Here is a 17995-nt window from a genome sequence, read left to right as displayed (position 1 = left end):
GGGAATCATTCTGAGTGAGGTAACCCAATCACAAAAGAACTCACATGATATGTACTCACTCATAAGTGGATATTAGCCCAGAAACTTAGAATACCCAAGATATAAGATACAATTTGCTAAACACATGAAACTCAAGAAGAATGAAGACCAAAGTGTGGACACTTTGCCCCTTCTTAGAATTGGGAACAAAACACCCATGGAAGGAGTTACAGAGACAAAGTTTGGAGCTGAGACGAAAGAATAGACCATCTAGAGACTGCCATATCCGGGGATCCATCCCATAATCAGCCTCTAAACGCTGACACCAATTGCATACACTAGCAAGATTTTGCTGAAAGGAAAATAGCTGTCTCTTGTGAGACTATGCTGGGGCCTAGCAAACACAGAAGTGGATGCCCACAGTCAGATATTGGATGGATCACACGGCCCCCAATGGAGGAGCTAGAGAAAGTACCCAAGGAGCTAAAGGGATCTGCAACCCTATAGATGGAACAACAATATGAACTACCCAGTACCCCCCAGAGCTCGTGTCACTAACTGCATATGTATCAGAAGATGGCCTAGTCGGCCATCAGTGGAAAGAGAGGCCCATTGGTCGTGCAAACTTTATCTGCCTCAGTACAGGGAACGCCAGGGCCAAGAAGTGGGAGTGGGTGGGTGGGGGAGTGGGTGCGGAAGCTGATGGGGGACTTTTGGGATAGCATTGGAATGTAAATGAAATAAATACCTAATAAGAAGTAAAATACAAAATTTTTTTACATATGAACATATATATATATATATACATATATATATATGTATATGTATATGTATATATATATATATATATATATATATATATATATATATATACATATATATATATATGAAGCAGTAAGCTATGAATGCTGGTGTTCTACTCACGGTCTTTAATTCAGCCAAAGGCCTTGGCCCATAAAATGATACCACCCCCAAAATAATAACAAAAAAAAGAAAGAAAGAAAGAAAAAGCCTCAGAAAAAGGGAGGCCTCCGATGGATATTAACTTGCTTTGGAATATCAAGTTGCAGTAGGACTAGGCATGCCCAGTTAGAAGAAAGGGATCCAAAGGCAGGCAATGTAATCAGAGACAGCCCCTGCTCCTGCTCATAGGAGTTCCACATGAAGACCAAGATCTACAACTGTTGTATATGTACAGAGGGCCTAGGTCTGTCCCATGCATACTCTCTGTGGTTCAGTCTCTGTGAACCTCTATGGACCGAGGTTAGTTTATTACATATGTTTTCCTGTGGTATCCTTGACCACTCTGGCTTCTTCAATTCTTTGTCCTAACCCACCCACCCTAGTGTGGAGTGTTGGGCTGTGAAAGGTAGCCTGGTTCCCAGTTGAGCTAAGGCTTGAAACCCTGGAAACCTTGAAGGGAAGGTAGACATTTAGCCTGTTTCCCGGCACCAGGCCCCTGTCAAGTAGCTACAGTCCCCTATGCCCCATCCCCGTAGAGAGGTCTGTGGCCATCAGTCACGTAGGAGCACCACCCCAAGCCCTCCCACATCTAGATAAGGTATCCACAAGCTCTCAGACCAAGCCAATAGGAAGTACCTGCTCTCAGACCCTGACCAAACCCAAAACTATATATAAGGATCCTGTCCTGAAGGAACAGATGTGTGTGAGAGTTATTCCATCATCTGAGAGCTTCTGTCATAAGAGCTGTAATACTGCCACTTGGGGAAGAGGTCTGCTCTCCTGAAAAACACTGCCAGAAGCTCCTCTACACCCTTTGTTGGCTGGTCAGCCTCCTGCCAGCTCAGTCCAGCTCAGTTCAGAGCAACCAGTGCAGCATTTTGGAGCAACTGAAGTGGCAGTGGCAAAGATGGAGGTGGGAGGTGGAGGCAGCTGCAGCAGTGGAGGCAATTCCCCCTCCCTCTCGCATTCTTTCCCTTCACCTGAACCCTCACATTTGGCCAGGCCAGAAATCTCTGTGGAAAGCCTCTAGTACACAGGCCCACACCCAAGCTCCACCTCTGCCTTAGTTAGGGTTTCTTTTACTGTGAGGAGACACCATAAACTCAGCAAGTTGTATAAACCAACTCGTATAAAGGAAGAGACAACATGATCTTAGCAACATTTAATTGGGGCTAGCTTGAGTTTCAGAGGTTTAGATCATTGTGATCATGGCAAGAAGCATGGTGGCATGCAGGCCGACATGGTGCTGGAGGAACCAAGAGTTCTACATCTGGATCTTCAGGCATCAGGAAGAGACACTGGGCCTGGCTTGAACATCTGACACCTCAAAGCCTATCCCCATAGTGATACACTTCCTCCAACAAGGCCATACTTCCTAATAGTGCCACTCCTTATGAGTCTATAGGGGCCATTTTCATTAACATACCATATTCTCTAAAAATTATTTCTCCATTATTAAAACTAGAAGGTAAAATGAATCAAAAGATCAAAGGACAGCACAAATGAACAGTTCTTCCCTAACCAGTTCATTGTATTTGGAAATGTATTAGTTCTCAACTCTCTGCAATGCATGTGGACCTGTATTGTGAAGCCACATAAATAAGATGCTTAGATGAAATAGCAAAAACATGGTAGTATTGCAAACTCAGAAGAAAAGCTAAACAGAATAGGCAGGTAGTCTTTAATGGAGCTGTCTGCCTTAAGATGTCTTCATGTCACACTCTGTGTCACATAGGGCCAGGTTCCCCAAGGACAACCCACAAGGGACAAGAGGGATTTTCCAGGCTCATTTATTTTACACATCGCAGTTATAAACATCCTTTCTGATACAGTAATGAAGAAATATTCAATAAGTTACACGGTACCACTACTTTCTAATCCAAATGTTTTCCAGTTTCTCAGTTTAAAAAATAAAATACAGAGAGATTGTGTGCATGTGTGTGTGTGTGTGTGTGTGTGTGTGTTTGTGTGTGCACACATGTGCAAGCGCATGTGCACGCTCACACATTTAGGTGTTCATTGCATGTCTAAAGGCTTTGGTTTCCATATTTGTTTTCTGACATGAAAAATACTGTTCTGAAACTTGGTGAGAGGCTGATCATTAAATCATTGTTTCTGTTTTTGAAGAAAGTTTGTGGTAGTGTAGTTTTCTTCCTCCTGGACTCTTAGTATAGGGTTATATTTTATATGGCTTTGAAGTTTTAAATGATTCCACTAGGAACATTTAGTGTGAAGCTGAGTCATATACAAGCTATCGCTACCTTATATGATAAAATATAATAAAATTATTGCAGTAAAAACAGGACACTGAAAAACAAGTGGTTTTGTTTGCTTGGAGATGATGTTCAGTGCATACACAGCCTGAATTGGAGCAGGTAGTCCGCTACGCTCCAGATTTCTTTACAGGGGAGAAAAGCTAGACTTGATTGCTTCAACTTTGTGCTGACTCTGGAGAGTAGTTTCAATTAAAAATTTCCCCCTAGCTTTAGAGACAAATCTTTTCCTTCTTTATTAAAGTTGGTTTGGGGATGAAACTTTCAAAACCAGATGGAGTCATATCATTAAGAGTTTAGATTCAGAATGTGGGAAGCAAAGATAAAAATCCAGATGTCCTTTGTAGGCTTCAAGTGAATACAATACTTTAATTATAGCAGTATTTGTAGGTAAGATAAGCAAATTCCCAAAGCACTGGGACCTGCTTAGCAACATCAAATAAAAAGCTATGACTCAGCTATCTTTAGTGATGTGAGAAAATATAACTCATCTCTTTACTCTAGTCCCTTAACTTAATTGGTGGCCATCCTTTTTCTGTTTGGAAATCTCTACTTTTTATCTTCCATGCCAGAATTTCTTTCACAGTATGACTTGTTTCCTTTTTTTTTTTAATTAGGTATTTTCCTCGTTTACATTTTCAATGCTATCCCAAAGGTCCCCCATACCCACCTCCCCAATCCCCTACCCACCCACTGCCCCTTTTTGGCCCTGGGGTTCCCCTGTACTGGGGCATATAAAGTTTGCAAGTCCAATGGGCCTCTCTTTGCAGTGATGACCGACTAGGCCATCTTTTGATACATATGCAGCTAAAGACAAGAGCTCCCGGGTACTGGTTAGTTCATATTGTTGTTCCACCTATAGGGTTGCAGTTCCCTTTAGCTCCTTGGGTAATTTCTCTAGCTCCTCCATTAGGGGCCGTGTGACCCATCCAATAGCTGACTGTGATCATCCACTTCTGTGTTTGCTAGGCCCCGGCATAGTCTCACAAGAGAGAGCTATATCTGGGTCCTTTCAGCAAAATCTTGCTAGTGTATGCAATGGTGTCAGCATTTGGAAGCTGATTATGGGATGGATCCCTGCATATGGCAATCACTAGATGGTCCATCCTTTCGTCACAGCTCCAAATTTTGTCTCTGTAACTTCTTCTATGGGTGTTTTTTTTTTTTTCCCATTTCTAAGAAAGGGTAAAGTGTCCACACTTTGGTCTTCGTTCTTCTTGAATTTCATGCGTTTAGCAAGTTGTATCTTATATCTTGGGTATCCTAAGTTTCTGCTAATATCCACTTATCAGTGAGTACATATTATGCGAGTTCCTTTGTGATTGGGTTACTTCACTCAAGATGATACCCTCCAGGTCCATCCATTTGCCTAGGAATGTCATAAATTCATTTTTTTTAAATAGCTGAGTAGTATTCCATTGTGTAAATGTACCACATTTTCTGTATCCATTCCTCTGTTGAGGGGCATCTGGGTTCTTTCCAGCTTCTGGCTATTATAAATAAGGCTGCTATGAACATAGTGGAGCATGTGTTCTTCTTACCGGTTGGGACATCTTCTGGTCAGAATGGCACTGGATATTAAGAAATTTCTTCATTGTTGACTTTGCCCTAAGCATGAACCATCCTGAAAATTTGCTATTCATCCACATGTTTCCTAGTAGATTGTCCTAACATTTTGTCTTTAGGTGTTCAGTTTTTCATCTAGGTTTGGAAAGTTGGTAAAGAAGTCATAATTGCTTCATACTTTTATACTCATCCTAATACTAAAGTTTTCTTTGTTTTTGAGTTTTAGTATGCATTCAAATTTTAAGGTGACATATATAAGAGACCCTAAGTGTATTATCATTTCTTGAGGTTTGACAATTTGATATCTTAACAAGGATATAAACTATATTCATTACCACATAAAGCCTGCTCATGTTTTTGTGATAATTTTTACCATAAGGAATATCCATTTTCCTGATTACTTCTTCCTACTTAAATTATATGTAAAGGAATAGCAGTATGATCTTTTGAGTGCAACTTTTTGGTTCAGTATTTGTAAGATTCATCATGTTGATGCATCAGTCAATAAACTCTTCCTTTTGTTTGTGAGTAGTTCATTGCTGGGTGGATTTATCATTCTCTTGGTCATAGCTGGACTGTTTCTAGTTTTGGATGTTCCATATTAAGCTACTCTGAATGAATATGACTTTTGTGTTAGTTTGATTATTTCCCCTTTGATTTGGTCAGTGTTGGTAGACAGTCTCTAAAATGGTCTTTAAAGATCACTTCTCAGCAGGAAATACATTTGATGTGGAATTGTTAGAACCTGAGTTTGAATCCCCAGAACCCACATAGAAGTCATAAGGCATGCCTATAATCACAGAGTTCCTATAGGAATATGGGTGGCAGAGACCAAAAATTTTCAGAAATTTTCAACCCAACTCAACTTCACATATTCAGCAGAAAACAACAAGGACACCCTGTGTCAAACCAAGTGAAAGTGACAGGTGAGGGCTCAGGCTTGAGATTGGCCCCTAACCTCAACATGTATGCATGCATACATACATACCACAACCACCATCCCCCATATACACAGAGAGAGAGAGAGAGAGAGAGAGAGAGAGAGAGAGAGAGAGAGAGAGAGAGAGAGAGAATGAGAGATCATTTTCATTTCCTGGCAGTACTGTCACTGTGTCACTGTCAGCTAAGGTGGGTGCTTAGTTCTAGTGACTGTAATACATACAGTAGAATCAATTGGACTGCTACGTGGGAGACTGAGAACTGTCCCTCATTTCCTTGCCTTGCAAACTTTAGGAAATCAGCTTTCAAATTGTGAGGTAATCCCAGAGAAAAGTTTCTGTGAATCAGTTTAGAAGGTGATCTGCTGAGGTCTTGCCAATTTACCTAAAACCTGAGGTAGCTTCTTTCCCAATTGAGTCTTGAGATGGCTATAGCTCTGACAAGCTCTGTGATTACAACAATGTCAAAGACCAAATTCAAACCATCTAACTGGGTTGCTTTGTGGATTCCTGACACCCAGAACGGTAAGACAATAGATGTTTGTTGTTTCTGTCCGTTAAGTGTAAGGGTGGTTTCCTATGGAAAATAGGTAGCTAGTATCTCCCACTATTATTGCTTTGCTGATTCTTCAGTAGAGAAAAATTCAGTGGCGCTTTGTGTTGTTTATATCTATAGCTGAAAATAGAATTTAGGGTCTTCATGACAGAGAAAAACTTATGTAATTTCTTCATGCATTTCTGAACAGCTGAAGACATTGTTTCTCCAAATAAATTTTATTCTTTACTGTGTAAAAGAGAAACTCATTTTTAAAAGTCCAGTGAATGAGGAAGAAATGATGTAGAAATCACATAAAATCACCACCACAATAAAAATCATTGTTCTTTTCCCTAGATTTTAGCCATAAAACTCACATACAAATGAGCAAGCTTACATTTAAAAAAATAAAGTCATATAAGACATGTCTTTTACATTTCCTTTTCCCCTGACAGCATATTTTGATATTAATTTAATGCCAATGAAGGCACACCTATACAATCTCTTTCATGGTTCCTTATGCTCATTATGTATTCATGGTTTACCTATTCTGTACCTCTGATCAGTTATTCAAAACTTTCCACTGTTTTACAGCCATTGATAAAACATCTCTGGTCATTCATCATTTGCACTTACCAAGAATTTGCTTAGCATACTCTATCAAGGAAATATTTCTGGATGAGTATGCACATTTAAGAGACTTGAATTAAAATTTAAAAATTGCCATTCAAACAGATGAGACTCAGTGGTAGAATCAGAAATTACTTCCCCAAAGCTGGCTGGATAACACTGGGTGTATTAAAATTTTAAATATCTGGCATTGTGACAAACAAGCATACTGCCATGTTAAACTGCACGGAAAGTGATTAAAGCTTTTGTTCTTCTTTTCTGTGTTCAGAATTAAACCTAGGGCCTCACATATGTTAAGTACACATTCTGCCACTGAACAATACCAAATTTCCTGAGCATCTATTTATACTTTTACAAGCCATAATGGAGTTTGGCCATTTTCATTCACTGTCTTACTCTTTATTTTACTCCCTTTTTATTCCCAAGTTATCTCTCACTTATGTTCATTTCATTAATTCCTCCATAAAAATCTTTATATTCAAGATAGCCTGCAGTATGAGTCATTGTGAAAATATCTTGTTTCTATTCATGTTATTATCTCCCTTTATTTCCATTTGGCTATAAATTACACAACTTAATTCTTTATAAAACGAATAAAACTTGGTTGTTTAAATTTTTGTACCCAGTCATCTCTTAGCAAACACCTAGACTGATTTCAAAACTTGTTAACTGTGAATATCACTGTGATAAATATGGGTGTTTTTTAAATAATTGGCTGGCTTTGATTCCTTTGAATTTATTCTGTGGAGTGATATAGGCAGATTATATCATAATTCTATGTTTTGTTGAGAATAGTTGTTTTTTTTCATATAATATATTTGGATTCCCTTCCTCAGCTGCTTCTAGTTCCTTCCCACCTCCCCTCCCATCTGAATCCATACTGTTTCTGTTTCTCATTAGAAAACAAACAGGCATCTAAGGAATAATAATAAAATAAAATCTATAATTCCACATTTAATTTATTGAGAAATATTCACAATGATTTCTATAGTGGTTGGGTCAGTTTACATTTCCATCGACAATGAATTAAGGATTCATTGCCTGATGCAACCTTGCCAAAATTTATTGTGTGATATATTCTTTTACTTGTTTTTCTTCACAATTTATATTCTGTCTGGAATAAGATGGAAGATCAATGCAGTTTTATTTTCATTTCTGTGATGGCCATGACTATTGAACACTTTTCATGTATTTAATAGCAATTTGTATCTCTATCTGCTAGGTTGTTTTCTTGCTTATTGATTGGATTATTTATTCTGTTGGTGCTTGATTCTTTAGTTCTTTATATATCTTGGCATTAATCTTTCATTGAATGAAGATCTGACAAGATTTTCTTCATCTATATGTATTTCTTTCATCTGTTGCTTCCTTTGCTTTTTAATGTAACACATTCCCATTTGTTAATTTTTGTTATTATGCAACTCCCCTAACATATGCATTTAAACACTAACTAGGCTTTTATACTGTGAAAGCAAAATATGAAGCCCAACAGTAGTTAAAGTCACAAAAGACTCAATAAGAAATTGTCCAATGAGGAGAAAAGGTACCTCAGTATAGAACTGGTTTCAATTCTGATTATAAGAGAAGGCAGAGATGTATAGTCAATGGGGGAATCAATGAAAGGAAACAATTAAGAAAGTAGGGTAATTCTTTGCTAAATTGACCTAATAGAATTCTTTTGAATGTACCCAAAGTAAGTCAGATACTAAGGGTGGAATTCTCTCTAAGATGATTCAGAACAATCTATTCTAAAATGGATAATTCTGCCCAAACCAGTTGAATGTTGGTTCCCTTCATGTAACAGAGAGACTCTATACCATTATTGTGAAGTATAGGAAAGAAGAGATTAAAAATAAACTTCCAAAAGTAAATGCTAGTTAATTTCATAGTAATTAGAATTTAAAAATGTTTAAATTTTCTTTCTTTAGGGTCTTCTTTGAAGATATTTCAGTGAATTTAAGTCTTATGCACAAGGTAAAGATGAACCTCACTTTCCAGATATTTGACTTTTTGGCCACATATACTTTTATACATTAGATATTGACTACCTCACTGTGTATTGGTAATGAAATTCATACTTTCATACATGAATTGATGAAAAACATTTCAATCTATTGAATGATAACTCAGCTTGCCAGGCTGGATTTTTCATCACACCATCTTTATCTCTTATTTATAAAGCAATTATTTCAACATTATTCTTCATTGCACTATTACACTTTCTATTTTAAATTGAGAAGAAAAAGTTTGAAATGAAAGTACGAATACTATTGAAAATGCTTTGGTCTCATAAATTTCATATAATTGAGGCAACAAAAAAGTCTGCTGAAAAATGTTGGTTTCTAACTGTGTGTTTATAGACTTATGTCAGTAAACTGACTGTCTGTGAAGAAAGTAATATAAAGAATATATAGATATTTGAGAAGACTGTATCCAAGAGGCAAAATAGAGAATTTGAAGCTACCCTGTTGCAGAAAACACAACATTTTATGCCCTAATATAGCCTCTTCATCTTGGATTGTAGGCAGGACTGACATCCAACTTGGATCTTTTTGTCTCAGGCATCTGAGTTGTGGGATTATAGGTATATGTCACCAATCCATGAACTTAAACTATTGTCTGATTTTCCAGCTAATGAAAAGGTAGTGAAAGCAAAGTTAACAGGCAAAATTTTCAAACAAGCTAGCTATGAATCACATGATAGTGATGTTCTTTATGCTTTAATAATTACCCCCAAAATTCAAACTGTACTGGATACCATAGGTTAGGGATAAGGTGGTTTAAGCCTGTGATCCCAAGATTTGTGTGATCTCTGTGCCATACCTTGGCCAGGACCTGTCAAGGTACTCTTCTGCAAAACCCTAACAAATGTGATTTCAAACAACCATATGAATCATTTAATTAAGACATTGTCATTGTATCACTCTACTTTATTGAGAAACTTGTAAAAGAAACTCCAAAATCTTCCCTATAGTTTTCAAAGATAACAATCTTGACCTTTTTCAATCCCTTGATCCTCTTGAGTGATTGAATCGCAGGTGTATACCACTATGCCTAGCCAGTGGGTAACCAATAAGCAGAAACACATTTTTTCGATCTGGGATAGCTATAAATCTTAAGTGAGACATAATTTTTTTGTTGGCAGGTTATATCTAGAGAAATGTACTAGCCTATCTATGGTAATTGAATGTCCATTTTGTAATTTTTAAAGGATGCACACACATGAGAAGAAAGGGGAAACCATGTAGAACAGTGTACTGTTAGTGTACAATGAATTGATTTCCTTCTTCCCTGCCCTTGAAACAAGGTCTCTCACTGCACTTCAATGCTAACTATTTTTGCTAGGCTGGATGGCCAGTGAACTCCTAGATTCATCTTTTTCTGTCCCTGGACAGTGGATTTAAATGCACTTGGGGACATGGGTGCTGTACATTTGAACTCAGGTCTTCTTGTTTTCACACAAAACACTGTTACCCACTAAGTTATTCCTTCAGCCCTTGAATTTTAATTCTGAAAACTATTTTGATTTAAATTAGTTGATAATAAAAACATAAGTAGATTTTATATGAAAAAAAACACATTTTTCCTCTGCTATATTAGCTACTTACTAATAATGTATCTTTAGAAATATTGCTATATAGTACTGACTATATGCTAAATAAACAGCACTACAAGATTCTTCACTTTTCTTTATCCAGACCTTCTTTTATTCATATTCTTTGCTAAAGTGTATCACCCCCCCCAAAAAAACCCACCAATTTCCTCTTTAGGAAGACATAAATACATTGATATTCTACTAACTAAAATTTCATCATGCTTGTCTCACTGTACTTCCATAATTTAGTTCCATTCTCCTTAGAAAAATATTCATTTACTAAAAGTTTTCACAATAAACCAAAAGGTTAAAAGCATTACTTGTACGGTAATGTTCTTGTATGCACATACTAAGCACTAGTAGAAGACATGATAAAACTTGTGAAACTTTGAAATAATCATTTGCGAATATTAACTTAACTCAGTTAAATAGTGAACTTTAGAATATCAGTAACAATTTCTTTCAAGACATATGTAGGAGGCAAATAGTTTACAGACATCATTCTATATCATAAACAATTACTGTGGAACAATTTCTTTCAAAACATATGTAGGAGGCAAATAGTTCACAGACACCATTCTATATCATAAACAATTACTGTGGAAGAACACAAGAGGATTTTAGTGTTTATTGCATCAATATTTTCTCCTATTTGATTTTCCTAGCGCTCCCACACAAACCTATCTCTACTTACATGATGATGAATAAGCTTATGTACTCAGTACCCTTAAGACTAATGTCAATTGCAAAAATTGCAAACCACAGATTATGCAAATTCTCCTTAGTATACCAGACATTAAAAGAGTGAGGAGCACTTCCTTTCTTTAGAAATTCATTTTCTGCTGTCAGAGGCAAGGCTCAAATGACCTTGTAGCTCACAATTAGGACTGCAGAAGAACTGGGTTTGACAGTCATTGCCATAAAAGAAAAGAAAGCAATTCCAAAATTTAATAAAAAAAAAGGCTGTTAAAGCCAGGCTTGTAATGAGGATATGGCTCTCACTTACTAGGTAACTCATTATAGAAGGACACCTTTCAGGTCTTAAACTTAAAACATAGGGGGGAAAAAACCAAAAACAAAGGAGGTGAAATGGCAACAAAACTGGGCCTCTCATGCAAATGTCTTTGGTAATTAAGAGGAGGGTGCTAAATGTGCAATATATTTTCCAAAGAGAATTGTTTCTAAATGTTGGGGTAGGTTAACACTGTATCCTACCAGGGAACAGCTGTTCCTAAGAGAACACTGTCAGTGTTGATAAGTAACTTTAAAAACTAAATCTGTTTGCTGAGCTCATGTTGTTTGGAAAAAAACATGAAGAATGAAATCTTCATGTTTTTTTTTTTCCTTGTTAAACTGGGGGAAAAATCCTACCAATTGCAAGCAAAGGCAGAATTCTAAGAGCTGTACAACCTGGTGAGATCCTGGGGTGAGCTCATTTATGTGAGGAGAGAGAAAAACAGGAGGCAGATTGGAATTCTGTGTCCCTCATCTGAATAATAATTTTACACTCTGAAAATGCACTGATTATATTCTTTCAATCCTTTTAAAGGACTGGCTTAGTGGAGGATCAAAGGCTATTTTGTGTTTCCCCTTTGTTTTTTTCCCCAGGGTCCATGTGTTGTTAATACCCAGGTCAAAATTAGCTTTGGTCATTATTCTTCACTTTATGTGGTACTTTGGGCATTGTTTAACCACCCAGAGTTGGGGAACACCTATTGTCTGGTAGCATTTAGGAAGTACTATGAAAAATTAGGAGAATTTGAAGATTCATGGAAATGTGATGGTGTGAGGAAATGTGAGAAATTATTTTCTCTTCAGTGTGATAACTATTCTAAACCCCAGTCAAGGTCATAATTATTCTGTTTCTTTCTAGGCCTCAGTATGAAGCCTAAGAGTTTCTATGAGCTACATTTGGTATTTTTTAGTTTTTAATTTTTTTTTGCAACAGGGTGTTTTTTATAGTTGTTGCTGGCCTAGAAATTGCAGCTCCCCTGCCCCTCAGCCTCCTATACTCTGGGATTACAGATGCTCACAACCATGGCTGGTTGTCATTTTGGTTCTCTTGTTGTGAAGATGCATTTTTGTTTGTTTGTTTTTGAGACAGGATGTCACTAAGTAGAGACTATCTATCATAGGATAGTATCAACCTCATTCTCCTTTTACTTTGGTCTCTAATGTACTAAGATGACAGGCACATGCTAGCAGACTTTATTGTGATTTTAATTTCCATCTCTCCCACATACAATGATGAATATATTTTCCACATGAGACATACTCATTGGCTGTTGTATGTCTTCTTTCACAAAGTTGTATGAAAGTCTTTCTTTCGTGTGGTGTGCCCAGTGAAAGACATAACAGCAGCATGGCATTTTTATTATCTACAGCAAGGTCAACAAACATTTTCTGTAAAGGGCCTGGTTGTAAATATTTCCAGCTTTGTGGTCCATATGGTCTCTGTCTCAATCACTCAACTCTGTCATTGTGTCATTGTGTTCTGATAGCAGTCATAAACAGTATACTCCTGTGTTCAGATAAAACATTATTTACAGAGAGCACATCAGGTGGCAGATGTAGGTCACCCTTGATTTAGAGAGCCATTTGTGAGAAATAGTGTCTCTGCTTATAACATTACCTTCTACAGTTAGTGACAAACCTGAGAGGAAATGTACTTTGGATTTAATTCTTTCAAACTAGTGGGCATTGGCAATAGAGAGAGCTAAGAAAGAAAAACTAGGAAGTTTTAAACTATGAGATTTTTAAAAATTCAGTGCTTCAACTTTATATGCCCCAGTACAGGGGAATACCAGGGCCAAAAAGGGGGAGTGGGTGGGCAGGGGAGTGGGGGTGGGTGGATATGGGGGACTTTTGGTATAGCATTGGAAATGTAAATGAGTTAAATACCTAATAAAAAATGGAAAAAAAAAATTCAGTGCTTCTGAGAAGTCCCAAATGGAAGTTGTCCTGGGTCAATCTAAGGGAAAGCTCTGGAGGAAGGGGAGAGTTTCCCCTCTGTCACTGTTCTCCCTTTGCCCTTAGTGAAAAGAGAGTTCTGTTCTCGTGTTCAGATTATATGTATTAGAGCTCTATGCCAGAGTAGTATCCTGCTCATGACTCACCCACAACATTTATTACAAAGTACAAGTCTTGCTAATGGTGAGTTTGTATCAGAAAGACTCACTTTAAACCATATCCAGCTGTAGAGGAATTTTAATCCAGCAACATGACTACTCTGGCAACGAATAACAAAGACTAGGCCTTTGTGATCTGGGTGGAATACAGACATGCTTTTAGTAGCTGCATATGTATCAAAAGATGGCCTAGTTGGCCATCACTGCAAAGAGAGGCCCATTGGACTTGCAAACTTTATATGCCCCAGTACAGGGGAATGCCAGGGCCAAAAAGGGGGGAGTGGGTGGGTAGGGGATTGGGGGGGGGGTATGGGGGACCTTTGGGATAGCATTGAAAATGTAAACGAGGAAAATACCTAATTAAAAAAAAAGACACCTTTAATCCCAATGGTGGCATCTAATTGAGGGCAGATGAAGTGAGGAGTCAGAAGAAGTTTTGGCAGAATGAGTCACAAGAATGAAAAATAGGCTACTTAAAAGCTGTACAAGGGTGGGAGGATTGAGTTCAGTTGAGTTTGGTGCAGTTCAACTGAATACAGTTGACTTTAGTTGAGTTCTGTACAGTCAGTTGAATGCAGTTGAGTTTGTGAAGTTCTGTTCAGTTTGTGTTGTCACTGGAGTCTGTGCAGTTCTGTTCCGGGAGTTCAGAGGCAGTTTTTCAAAGCAGAGCAATTAGATTTCTAAAAGAAGCTAATTTGAACCAGTCAGCATGGAGAGGAGTTTGAGCCATAACAGCTGGAATGAACCAGCCAGCCAAAGTTCAGAAAGATAGAAAGGGTGGGTTTATTCAGCAGTAAGTCTCAGAGGCTGAAACATTCCAGGCCTAGGTTAGCAGACCAAGGCTGGAAGCTGAAGCCTTCAAGGTCTGGGCATGCAGAAGATTAGATTGTACGGAGGCTAGAAGCTTCCAGCCCTAGGCCTAGGGATAGTTAAATAGAAACACTCTGGGCTCAGCCCAAGCCATGTATTCATAAAGCTTGGGTATAGCTCTCATCTCATCCCTCATCTAAGAAAGTAAAACCAATATTTACATCCAGTCAATTCTCAGTCTGGATTGGATAGGGTATACTTTCTCTCAAAAGGAAGATCTATATTATTTCCTTCATCCTTGTCTTAGTCAGTGTTTTACTGCTGTGAACAGACACCGTGACCAAGGCAAGTCTTATAAAAACAACATTTAATTGGGGCTGGCTTACAGGTTCAGAGGTTCAGTCCATTATCATCAAGGTGGGAGCATGGCAGCATCTAGGCAGGCATGGCACAGGCAGAGCTGAGAGTTCTACATCTTCATCCAAAGGCTGCTAGTGGAAGACTTGACTTCCAGGCAACTAGGGTGAGGATCTTATGCCCACACCCACAGTGACACAGCTACTCCAACCAGGTCACACCTATTCCAACAAGGCCACACCTCCAAATGGTGCCACTCCCTGGTCCAAGGATATACAAACTATCACAATCCTTTAGGCATAAACCGTATTTTTTCCTCATTATCACCTAGGAGCTTTTTTTCTTACCCACTTATTAGTTTCAAAATTTTGAAAATTAATACTAAGTGAGGGTAATCAATAAAATAAACATTGAAAGAGGAGATACATAGTTCTATAAATTGATTCTATGATAAGCTTAAACAATACTGAATAAGATGAAAACCAGGTAATTTTATCAACTCAGACAATCTTCCCCATCTTGAAAAAAATAGCTTGGCCACATGTCTGTCGATTGGCCAGCCTTTTCTCCTGACTTCCATATTTACTATTTCCTTTAGTAAATTTAAAAGAATACTGTTATTTCATTATAGAAAATCCTGTCAGATCCTTTGTCATTCTGTTTGAAGCTACAAAGTTTTAAAAATAAAAAATAAAGCCTGAGGTTATGGCTCAGATGGTCCAGTTCAACTGAATACCACGATGTCTTGGGTTTGAATTCTTGTATTGAATAAACTAGTTATGATTTTGTTTTGTTTTGTTTTGAAAAAAAAAAAAGTCCTTTAGGGCTGGAGAGATGGCTCAGTGGTTAAGAGCACTGAATGTTCTTCTGAGTTCAATTCCCAGCAACCACATGATGGCTCACAACCATCTGTAAAGGGATCTGATGCCCTCTTCTGGTGTGTCTGGAAACAGCTACAGTGTACTCATATAAATAAAATAATTCTTAAAAACAAACAAATAAAACCCTTTAATACCAGCATTCAGGAGGTAAAGGGAAGTTCAAGGATATTCTCTGTTACATAGTTTGAAGTCAGCTTGAGCTACATGATACCTTTCCTCAAGGAAAGTATCTTGGATTTCTGTTCTTGGATTTCTCAATTTAGAATTGTTTGTCAGGGCCTTACTATATAACTGTCAGATTCTACATGATACAGGAAGATAATATAGCATATAGTTATTACTTTGTCTCTTAGAATCTAACAAGACATGTAATACAGGAATATTATTTAATGATTAGTTTTATAATATACATTGATTAATAGTTTAGGTTTGTAATTTCTTTACTTACATAATGCTTAAATTTGATTGATTTAAGAACTGCCTACAATCTGGGTGTGGTGGCACATGTCTTTAATTCCAGCAGAGGGAGGTGGGGTTTTGTGAGTTCCAAGTAAACCTGGTCTGCAAAGCAAGCTCCAGGACATCTAGGGCTGTCATACAGAGAAACACTGTCTCAAAAAACCAAAAAATAAGCCGGACTTGGTGGCGCACGCCTTTAATCCCAGCACTTGGGAGGCAGAGGCAGCTGGATTTCTGAGTTTGAGGCCAGCCTGGTCTACAGAGTGAGTTCCAGGTCAGCCAGGCTACACAGAGAAACCTGGTCTTGAAAAACCAAAAAAAAAAAAAAAAGAGTAAAAAAAAAATACTTCTTTTAGTTGGGTAGTGGTGAAACATACCTTTCATATCTTATCACTTGGAGTCAGAGACAGGCAGATCTCTGAGTTTGAAGTCATTCTGGTCTAAAGAGTGAGTTCCAAGACAATGATTACACAGAGAAACTATGTATTAAAAACAAAACAAACAAAAAACCAAAACCAAATAAATAAATACCAAAACCAATCAACCAACCAACCAAAAACTCCCAACCAAACAAAAAAGATCTTTGTAGAATTCTAGATGTATCTGTGACAGCATTTCTGGAATATCAACTTAGAGGGGAAGTCCCATCCTTTATGTGGGAATTGTTGGAGTCCAGTAGTAATCCCACAAACCACATTAACACCAATATCAATTAAACAGATGGTTTTTTGAATACAAACTCCAAGACAGATTGATCAGAGCAACAGCTCAGGCTTAAGAGCCAAAAGCTGTGCATTAGACATTTCTCAGGGATAATTTATAAAAGGCTAAAATTGCAAAAGTCACAATGAGTTCCTATGCAGTTGCTGGAAGTGTTGTCTGGTTGTTGGAACTGACTCAAGCCATTTTAGACATAACAGTTCATATGGACCTGTAATTTGATGGGTCTAATGTAAATCTTTGTGGAATTTCTTATGATTAACAAACCTCAGAGCATACAGAGCATATCAGCATACAGGGTATGTAGCTAGCATGACCCTGCTCTGAGTAAAGTTTTTTTTTTTCTGTGTCAATGACTGGAAGGCTTATTACAGCAACAATATGAAATAGCTGGCTGGCATGGATCAAAATGGCTACAACAATGCGAGGGGACAGGCATCAACAGGAAGCACCATGTCAAGGGCTAGGGTAAGATAGAGTTAAAAAGGGATAAAGGAGAAAGTAAGGTTTGGGCCTTGGCATTCTTTTCTCTCTGCTGTCTGGTTAGCCATACAGTGAACAGCTCTCTTCTGCCACATACTCTGGCTGCCATGATGCTTTGCCAAGCCAATAGGACCAAACAACCATAAATGAAGCTCCCTGAAAATGAGAAAAGTTCATCTCTTTAAGCTGATTCTCTTAGGTATTGGTGACAGTACCTTAAGGATAACTAGTAGTTTATAGGGTTCGTTTGAAAATTTTGAACTCCACATATTTTTTTCTATCCTGATAAGTTGTCTTTTAAATTCACCAGGAAAATGATAAACCATTTCAAGGTGAAGTCATGTTTTGTTGAGCTTTATAAACCAGATGCATGGTGCACAGCATAATCTCAATATACATTTGAGTTAAATATAATTTGTAGAAATGTCAATTAAAGCACTTGTTTTCAATAGAATTTTGAGTTTAAAACCATTTTACAATTAATTCATTAGGTAGAACAAGGTAAGAATTTTAGAAACTATTAGTTATTAAAATACTTTGAATGTTTAGAGGACTTAGAAGACAAGGTATGAAGTGCAACGAGTATGTAGAGATAGTGGTAAAATACATAGAGATGTTATAATGAGGCTCAAAAAAAATCTAGGTGCAGCAAAAGAAAGTAAACAAAAGGAAAAACCT

The 17995-nt window shown here is 37.6% G+C and overlaps 1 protein-coding gene across 1 annotated transcript in view; it reads left to right on the top strand.

Annotated features, from left to right (window-relative positions):
- Mageb18 (melanoma antigen family B, 18) overlaps window positions 1-17995 on the top strand; it is a 480694-nt gene that overhangs the window by 54434 nt on the left and 408265 nt on the right. The window contains exon 2 of the mRNA NM_173783.3: window positions 8813-8858. The gene's annotated coding sequence lies outside the window, so the exon portion shown is untranslated. The remainder of the gene's footprint in view (window positions 1-8812; window positions 8859-17995) is intronic.

This window comes from Mus musculus, chromosome X, assembly GCF_000001635.26.
Source record: "Mus musculus strain C57BL/6J chromosome X, GRCm38.p6 C57BL/6J".
Taxonomy (NCBI): domain Eukaryota; kingdom Metazoa; phylum Chordata; class Mammalia; order Rodentia; family Muridae; genus Mus; species Mus musculus.
Note: the sequence above shows the minus strand (reverse complement) of the source record. Positions and strands in the feature narration are given on the sequence as shown.